We start from the raw sequence: 10,250 nt of genomic DNA, 5'->3' as shown, positions 1-10,250 counted from the left end.
TCGATACGAGCCGATGAGGGGACCCGTGAAGAATTAGACCGATAAAACGATTTGTTTGGTCATTTCAAAAATCCAAAACGTGGAACGTTTCGCTACTCTCAGTGTTAGAACCGACACCAACGATCGGTTTGCCGGTGTATATGAATTGCGGTAAATGCAACAAGCCCTTGATTACCTCCTCTCAAAGGGGCTTACCGATGGAAGCACGACGATTACAAAAGATTCACGAAGTTTACAACATATGAAAATACTTTTTAGTTTTAGAGTTTTTTAGAGAACTTCGGTTTTGGTACTTGTGGTTTTTTAAAATTACCAATTTTGGTCCAATAGTTTATTTTAGTCTTTTATGGTGCAACGGTTTGAATTAAGTATCGGTTTTAGTCCAGCCCAATAATGTCAGCCACCAACCGTTAGTTAATACAACTTTGAGGGACTTTTTTATATTTTTCACAAACTTTTAATTCATATGAATATTTCTTTTTTCTACTAAATATAAGTTTTATACATTTTGTTATTTTATAACTATTATGGTTTATTATATTTGTTTATATAAAAAAATAAAAGTGTATAAATATTTATATATAAACAAATATAAGAAACCATCATACTAAAAAATAACAAAAAAGTATTAAACTTATATTTAGTAGAAAACCCAAAAATTCTTATGATTAAAAGTTTGTGAAAAATACAAAAAAAAAACCTTCAAAGTTGTATTAACTAACGGTTGGTGGATGATGTTAATGAGTTGGACTAAAATTGATAGTTGATTGAAACTATTGTACTATAAAAGGCTAAAATAAACTAATTGACCAAAATTTATAATTTAAAAAACCACTGGGAACAAAATCGAATCGAAGTTCTCTCTTTTTTTGTTATGTATTTTTTTTTATTTCGGTATTTCTTTTCAAATTTTAATGTATTTTCTTATTTTTTGATTTAGTGAGTTTTCATTTGTTTAATTTAATTATAAAAAAAAATATAAAAAATTTGACATAACGATGCGATGGAGCTACAAACCAATACAACTTAAAACAAAAAATAGCCACTCTTCTAACGTGATATCAAAATTTATAACACTCCAGTACCGCAAATAGCCTAACGCTGCAGTGAAAACACCCTTTTCAGGGTATACATATAGTTAGAAAATGGCATAAATAGCAAATGAGAAAAAAATCATGAAAACTCCTCCATCTGGACCTAAATTTCTTCACCGATCATTTTGGACCCTCTAACCCACCAAACGAAACTAAACCAACCACCATCCACCGGTCTCTCTCTCTCTCTCTCTCTCTCTCTCACACATCAACACCTATACATACATAACCATGTATCTATATTATATTCCAAATCTCTTCCTATATATATATACAGATCCTCCATTTGTGTTCTTCACATCTCTATCCTATCTCACTGCAAACCCCTCCCTCACACGTTTGACGCCTTTCAACAAATTCTCACAGGTATTATTATTATTCTCACACCTGTCTTCTGTTCCACAATTCTTGATTCAAGATCCAACATTACTTGCAATTACAATCATTTCGAATCCTATCCCAGCTGTCCGGTAGCTGAGCTTTTGTTTTAAAAAAGAACGATTTAATATTACTTGCAATTACCATCATTTCCCAACTGGGTTTTTACATTAGTGGGTTTTTGGGTGATGGGTTTTCCCGGGAAATGGTGGGGTCCACTGGGTAGCCGGGCTTATGTTTTAAAAAAGAAAGATTTAGTTCAATGTGGGATTGATTTGTTAGTTATTAAGTCCAATTTGAAGGTTTTGGGGGGGTTTTAGTTAAGTTTGATTTTTGGATCTGGATTTTAGTGTAGATTTGGTGAATTGGATGATGATTTGGCTGAATGATGCTGAATTGTGATTTGATTTGATTTGATTTGATTTGGTGACAGCCAGAGTTTAGATCTGTTTTGAGACCTAGCTGATTAGGTTAGATTAGCGTATTACTCAACTTAGTGGGGCCCACCTTTGATGTACTCATGCTTGTGCTTAAAGATGTGAATAAATTGTGGTTAGACAACTTTTCATATTGTTGACTTTAACATCACCCAACTAATCATAGATGTTTAGTTACTTCATAAATCATAATGAAGAAATTATCAGGTATTTGTAGCGATGGATCAGAGATTTTAGAGTCTGCATTTGACTTTCTGTAAGGTCAAACTGACAAATAATTACAATATTAACAATGCTTGTTTTAAGTTTAAGATGTCAAAGTTAAGGTAATTGTTGATATATGGACATATTAGCGCATAAAAAAAACTCTTTACGTGAAAGACATCACATAAAAAACGACAAAATATTCTATTTTTTGGCTGTTTTTAGCGTACCATTACCTATATTCCCCCTTGTCATCATTGTCAAAAGTTTATGATTTTGTTTTAAGGCCTCAAGATACCCTTGATTTGTCAATATTGAAATTTGTTTTAGTTATAAGCAAATGTTTGTCAATATTGATGAACTTTTTTATTTATTTATTTATTTTTTGGCTTATTTCCAGGTTATTTTGAGTGAGCATCAATGGCAACAGGGCAACTTTTTTCCCGTACGACACAAGCGTTGTTTTATAACTATAAACAACTACCAATTCAGAGGATGCTTGATTTTGACTTCCTTTGTGGTATGTAAAATTACCCTTATACCCATTTCAAAGTAAATCTTCTTATTGGTTTACGATTGCGTCTTTTAAAATATGACCAACTTTTATGCAATATTTATATATATCAGGTAGGGAAACACCTTCAGTTGCGGGTATCATTAACCCGGTTCTGAGGGATTTCAGAAATTATTTTTTGGGCAAGAAGAGATTGCTATTCCAGTTCACTCGACGTATGTTTTATGTTCAAGATAGAAACGTTTCAAGATGTGTATTCTAATTTTGACTTTTTGGTCAACAACTAATTTCTTGATGTTATGTGATTATTATTGGTTTTGTAGTGTTGAAGCAGCTTGTGCAGCACATCCTACTGCTGATGTTTTTATAAATTTTGCATCATACAGAAGGTTAGTTTTCTTGAACTCTTGAATATCAGTTTCTATCTATGGAATTGTTCACAAGGCTATTTTTGACCGGAATTTTTACAGTGCTGCGGCTTCATCTAATCTTTCTCTTAAACAACCCACAATCCGAGTTGTGGCGATTATTGCTGAGGGTGTTCCTGAATCTGACACCAAAGAATTGATCTCGTATGCAAGAGCAAACAACAAGGTACAAAAATTTGGATTCTAATTTCTTTACACCATTTGCAGTTATTCTACATTTTGTGTGTTAGTTTCCCCTTCAAATCAGGTATAGTTTTAACAAAATTTTCACATGTGAGTGTGGGTCCGATCCTGTTTTCTAGGGGTGGGCATAAAATCGGGAAAACCAACCGAAACCAAATTAACCGACATAACCGAACTTACAAAAAACCGACGGTTCGGTTTTGTATTTTCTGTAAACTGAATTTTACAGTTTGGTTTCGGTTCGTATTTTTTGATGACTGTACTGAACCAAAATAACCGAACCATACAAAACCAACAGTTTGGTTTTGTATTTTCTGAAAATTAAATTTTACGGGTTGGTTTTGGTTTTGTATTTTCTGAAAACATGAGATCAAACGGAACCGAATAATGAAAAAACTGTTTGTTTTTAATGTTCATTATGTAATTTATGGATTGAAATTTTAAATATTGGTTGTTAAGTAATTTATTAAACTTAACAAAGGTGTAGCCAATCATTTAGGCCCTAATATATTTTATGCCCAAATTCGTTATGTTTTTACTATTTTCTTTGCCCAAAAATTTCAAGTCAAAATGGCAAAACCATAAAAACCGAAACCAAACACGTTGTGAAAACCGACGGCGTTGAGAATTCCAAAAACCGAATTTTCGGTTTTAGTTAAAAAAGAAAACTGTATTTTCCCTTAGCATCAAGTAAATGGAACCCACGTTTTAAGATTAGCCCGTATTTTGCAGGTTGTCATAGGCCCTGCAACTGTTGGTGGTATCCAAGCTGGAGCTTTCAAAATCGGTGACACTGCGGGAACAATTGATAACATCATACAATGCAAACTTTACAGGCCTGGATCTGTTGGATTTGTCTCCAAATCTGTATGTACACACATTAGCGATCTTCCTTGTTCTCCTTGAGCCTAAAATAAATTACCTAAAAATTGTCAGTAATCATCTTTTAGTGCTTTAAACGCGACTATGGAAAATGATATTATTCTCGGTTAAACTGCAGGGTGGCATGTCAAATGAGCTGTACAATACAATTGCCCGTGTGACCGATGGACTTTATGAAGGTGGTTAAATATGAAAACTTTCTACATCACTTTCATTTTGAGGAGGAAAAGTGAACGGGGGTCGGTAGGGGTGTGTATGCGTCGGTTTTGGGCTCATACCAAACCAAAAACTGAAAATTCAGTTTTTGAAAATTGTTTGGTTTTGTTTTATCGGTTTTCACATTGGGTTCGGTTTGGTTTTGTCATTTGGGCTAGAAATTTTTGGGCCAAAAAGATGACTCAAAATAATGAATTTGTGCCTTGGGCATAAATATTTATTTTAATTAATGATTAGTACACATTTGGACCTAAAATTTTAGGGCTACACTAGTTATTAGTCTTCATAAATTATTTAATATTCAAAAGTAAAAGTTAAATCAATTGATTCAATAACGAAAGTGGTTTTTTATGTTTATGTGGGTTCAATTTGGTTTTTATGGTTCAGTTTTTTCTGTACAAGCATTATGAAACCTTACAGGAAATTCAGTTTGAAAAGAAAAACACCGAAACAAGCCTTTGGTTTTGGGTTGGGTTTGGTTATTTCGGTTTCATGCACACTCCTACGGGCTTGATTGCGGTTTGGATCTTATTTCAAAAGTAGTTAATCATGAAAACCTTAGTTTACAAAAACTAGAGTGTTGCAATAATAATGTTAGTTTTTTAATATGTTTGTTTTTTTTTATCACTGAAGCATATATTTTGTGGATATGTATTTTGATGCTAAATACGGGTTTTATAGGTATTGCTATCGGAGGAGATGTTTTTCCCGGTTCTACTCTTTCTGATCACGTTTTGCGGTTCAACAACATTCCTCAGGTACCTTGTGAATCAACTGGGGATGTTGCAAATTACTTGTATACCCTCTTTGAATCTTTGATAATAAACATAAAATTTATTAACGGGTATTTTGGTCTAATTTAGGTGAAAATGATTGTTGTCCTTGGTGAACTTGGTGGCCGAGACGAGTACTCGTTAGTCGAAGCCCTTAAAGCCGGTAAAATTAACAAACCCGTATGCGCTTGGGTCAGTAGAACTTGTGCCCGCCTCTTCAAATCTGAAGTTCAATTCGGGCACGCGGTGAGTAATGAACTCATTTTTTCTTACTTTTGTTTAGAAGGTTAAAACCGTAATTTCCTTAATATTTTCTGATTTAGGGTGCCAAGAGTGGAGGTGAACTGGAGTCTGCACAAGCTAAAAATCAAGCACTTAAAGATGCCGGGGCTATCGTCCCGACATCGTATGAAGCATTTGAAACTTCAATCAAGGAAACATTCCAGAAATTGGTATGTTTTCAGTTTCAAACTGTTTGACTCGTTCAAGTAAACAGGTCAATTCAGGTTATGATATTTCTCTAACGGGTTGAATGGTTACACAGGCCGAGGAGGGTAAGATTACCCCAGTTAAGGAGACCACGCCTCCACAAATCCCTGAGGATCTTAACAGTGCGATTAAGAGTGGGAAAGTGCGTGCACCGACTCATATTATTTCGACCATCTCTGATGACAGAGGTAAAACACCATTAAATTTTCATTAAGTTCAACCTGTTAGCTTATTAGGCGTTTATTAACGGTTAATGATTTTATTAATTTGAATTATAGGTGAGGAGCCATGCTATGCTGGTGTGCCGATGTCTACCATTGTTGAAAAGGGAATGGTTGTCGGGGATGTTATTTCACTTTTATGGTTTAAACGCAGTCTCCCTCGATACTGCACACAATTCATTGAGGTTTGTTATTGAAACTTATGGTACAAAATATAAGGCATTTTCTTTTAACAGCTACATTATTATAGTTACACACACACACACACACACACACACACATATATATATATATATAACTTTTGACAAGCTAGTTTTTTATATTACCCCTTTTTATAATCAAATGATTACATGATTAATGGATACCTTGGGTGGTAATTCTACGCTCGACCCATGAACGTGACACGAAATCAGATTAATTTTTGGTTTGTTAAATAGGTCACCTGTCAACCCATTTAATTCAATAGGTCAACCTGCGAACTTGTTTGCGTCATGTATAACTCATTTATTACCCGTCAACGGTCAACCTGTTTGTGACACGTTTACAATCCAGCAACCCGTTTGACCTGTTTAGATAAATGGGTTAAATGGCTCTTGTTCGAGTTTCATGATTTATAGTCTTGACACGAATAAACATATTAGTCGTGTGCAGGTTGGACAATTCATTCTTCCAGCCTGACACGATTAACACCCCAGTAGACACGTATATTCAATATAATAATTATTTTCATCTTTGTGAGATAATTTGTTGGTTACTAAATTTATCATTTTCATCTTTGTGATCATGATAACTTGCCTTAGCTGACATCATAATTTTAATCTTTTTTATATTGATATCCAATAGTGTTCTTTTTACAAAATGTTGTTCCATCTAGTGTATATAAACTTATACAGTTTATTCACCAGATTTGCATCATGTTGTGTGCGGATCACGGGCCATGTGTATCTGGTTCTCACAACACAATCGTGACCGCAAGGGCAGGAAAAGATCTCGTTTCGAGTCTTGTTTCGGGTACTTAACCGGCAGTTTTTTACAATCTAATTATATGATCGGTATATCACACCTGTGTGACTTTTTTGTATTTTCTGAATGACAGGTTTGTTAACTATTGGTCCACGTTTCGGTGGTGCCATTGATGATGCTGCTAGGTACTTCAAAGACGCATACGATAGGGTAAGCTATTCATGTTGTGATATCTAAATCCTAGGGGTTTGCAAGGCTTGGCTTTGGGCTCAAACAGAACCGAAACCGACATTTTGTTTTTTTCTGGGTTTAGGAAACTGACCGGCTTTGGTTTTATGGTTTTACGTATAGGTTCGGTTATGTGTCGGTCTACTCGAAATATTTTGGGCGTTCGAAATGATTGGCCCAATATGGTGGAATTTGGGCTTTAATATTTGGGCCAATGCTTTTGTTAATCACCTATTAATGAATGAATGAAACTTTTGGCCCAGAATAATGAACTTGGGTCTAAAACTTTTGGCCCATTGTAATGGAATTTGGGCCTTAAATTTTTGGCTTAAAGTTTTTGTTAGTCACTTATTACTGATTTTGAGTCTTAAATCCAATTACAAACACCAAACAAGTTTGGTGCCCTTCCCATGTTTTGTTTTGTTTGGTTTGGTTCGGTTTTGGAACTAATTATAACTCAAACCGAAGTGTAAGATTTGGTTTCCAAGAAAAAAAGTCAACACAAAACTGAACCATCGGTTATTTTTGTTTGGGTTGTTTATTTTGGTTCAGTTTTGTCAGTTAATTCAGTTTCTATTTGGTTAATTGGTTCTTGTCCACCCTCACAATTGTGTCGTTCTTTAATAAATCTAGTTTTTAAATATCACAGAAACTTACAGCATACGAGTTCGTTGAAAGTATGAAAAAGAAGGGTATTCGTGTGCCTGGAATCGGTCACAGGTATGCATAAGTAAAATTCATCATTCTTTTGTCGCATGTTTCTACGATCACTTAACATTTATCAATGTTTATATATAATTTTTGTATAAAAGGAATAAGAGAGGGGATAACCGAGATAAGCGAGTGGAGCTACTACAACTATTTGCACGCACACATTTCCCATCAACAAAGTACATGGAATACGCTGTTGAAGTAGAAACTTACACTCTCTCAAAAGCAAACAACTTAGTGATGAATGTTGATGGTGCCATTGGTACCCTTTTCTTGGATCTTCTTGCGGGTAGTGGGATGTTCACCAAACAAGAAGTTGACGAGATTGTTGCCATCGGTTACCTTAACGGGCTTTTTGTTTTGGCCCGCTCCATCGGTCTAATCGGGTAAGTCCGGATAATGTTTTCGTTTCAGTTCCAAAGATACTCATCAAACTTTGTAGCCTGACTCGTTTTGAGCTCTATATCTAAAGCTCAAGCTTGGCTCGTTTATTATTTTTAAATGAACACTGTTTTGTTGCGAGAACAGGAAAACAAAAATCAATCATACACTTTTCAGTCATAAATTTTTTAAATACAAGCAAATGGTTGAAATGCAATGTTAATTTATACATCCTGAAATTCAAAAAAGAAAATGAACAATTTTCATTTATTTATAGAACCTACACATGTACATTTGTGTAAGTGTCAAAATTTTAAAACATATGAAGAAATTATTTTAATTGCTTTTTTTTTCATATGTAAATAACATAGACATTTGTGTTTAAGAATTGAAGTTTAAAAAATATGAAACGTTGATAAAAAAATTAAATGATTTAGATCTCTTTTTGTTTAATGAACTTTATATACATTTATAGTTTTAAATCCACGAATATATATATTCTTTAGTTATTTTTATCATAATTTTACATGCATACATAATTGGCTCGTGAGCCGAGTTAAGTTCGGGTTCGAGCTTGTTAAGGTTGGCTTCTTTTTAATTTTATCTGGATTAGCTTAGCTCACAAAGGGTTCGGCTTGTTTAGACCCCTAGGACAACCCGTGAAGTATTCTTACTGATGGTTTGAAATTTGCAGGCACACGTTTGACCAGAAGAGATTGAAGCAGCCACTATACAGACACCCATGGGAAGATGTTCTTTACACCAAGTAATCGACCATTGCTGGCATCTGCGGATGATTGTTTGTGTTATGTCTGTTTGTAACATTTAGCATATTAAGGAATGAATTTTATATTGTTTGTACTCATTAAACCAAGCTTATTATTATGTAGTTCTTCTTTTGTTTTTGTTGAATAAAGAATTGTGTTTTAGTAGGTTTTTGTTGATTAGAAATGTCTAGTTTGAGATTATGGGATGTGAAAGGTATAATACTATGACGACGTTTGTATGAAACTTCTTAAAATGAATTATCCTTCAATATTTATTGGGTAAAGCAAACAATATTAGTCGGTATGGGATTCGAATGTTAACCAAGCACTGTATTTTCTGGTTTAAAATACAAGGAAAAGAAATGATAAGATTGGATAGAGCAAGAAAGAAAAAGAAATTATATATTTAAAAAGGGAATCTCGAGTTAAAATAGAAGAAAAGAAAAGAACGTGTTAATTATTATGAATATTATTATTCTGTTTATTATTATGATTATCATCTACTAAATATAGATTAGCTTGTTCCTTAAGTTTTCTTCCTCTTATGAATACCTATTGGTATTTCATTGTATGACACACCAATTAATAATATAAACTCTTATTCTCTCCCTAATTATCAGCACGAATTGCTTTTGGAGTTGAATCATCGCAAGGTATGCGAACATAAATTAAGTTGTTATTGTCTTCTATCTCTCAAAATAATCCATATTGTAATTCATATAATTTTGGGTTACGTATGAGATAAGTTTCGATCATTCAAATCTCTTTAAACAATCAAGTTATATCATGCAATTTTGGATCTACTGAGATTTATATTTATTCTTAATATGATTGTTAATTAACTGATTGTATTTTATAATTCAATTTTGTAGCATAATCATGGTGAGATTAATATGTCGTAACAATTATATCGAAACATATAAAATAAATATTTTCATTAGTGTTAACAGTTAATATATATTGTTGTTTAATGAAGTTCAACTAACTTTATAGAATGCCACAAAAATAATATGCAATTATCTCCAATATACAATACTGGGATTCTTCTCGATTGTCTAATTTATGATATGGTATATCTTTTACTAATTTTAATTTTCTATTTCCTAAATAATAATGAAATTTGATTTTTTTTTTGTAAATTTACATATTATCCAACACCTCTAGTTTTAAACATACAACTTATTTAAATTTAAGATAATAATCTTTTATACATGAAACAATCTTATATAGTTAAACATCTTGTAAAATTTTATTTACTTGTGATTAATGTTTGTGATCTGTTATGTTTGAGATACATCCATTAATTTTTTTATGTATTGTGATAATATAGTTCATTATGACGAATCTTGCAAAGCTTGAGCTTTTAGCTCTTGATATTACC

The 10,250-nt window shown here is 33.1% G+C and overlaps 1 pseudogene across 1 annotated transcript; it reads left to right on the top strand.

Annotated features, from left to right (window-relative positions):
* The first annotated feature begins 1,284 nt into the window (after nt 1–1,284).
* On the top strand, nt 1,285–9,034 carry LOC143579019 (ATP-citrate synthase beta chain protein 2-like; annotated as a pseudogene). Its single transcript, XR_013143381.1, has 17 exons — nt 1,285–1,460; nt 2,514–2,633; nt 2,741–2,842; nt 2,951–3,016; nt 3,098–3,221; nt 3,971–4,105; nt 4,239–4,299; nt 5,018–5,094; nt 5,200–5,355; nt 5,433–5,561; nt 5,654–5,786; nt 5,877–6,004; nt 6,725–6,830; nt 6,916–6,992; nt 7,660–7,730; nt 7,823–8,107; nt 8,797–9,034. The product of XR_013143381.1 is annotated as an ATP-citrate synthase beta chain protein 2-like (transcript).
* The last annotated feature ends 1,216 nt before the right edge of the window (nt 9,035–10,250 follow it).

Source organism: Bidens hawaiensis, unplaced genomic scaffold, assembly GCF_021521415.1.
Source record: "Bidens hawaiensis isolate Kalapana, Puna unplaced genomic scaffold, B.hawaiensis_p1.1 tig00029572_1, whole genome shotgun sequence".
Taxonomy (NCBI): Eukaryota; Viridiplantae; Streptophyta; class Magnoliopsida; order Asterales; family Asteraceae; genus Bidens; species Bidens hawaiensis.
This window is presented reverse-complemented; position numbering and strand designations above follow the sequence as displayed.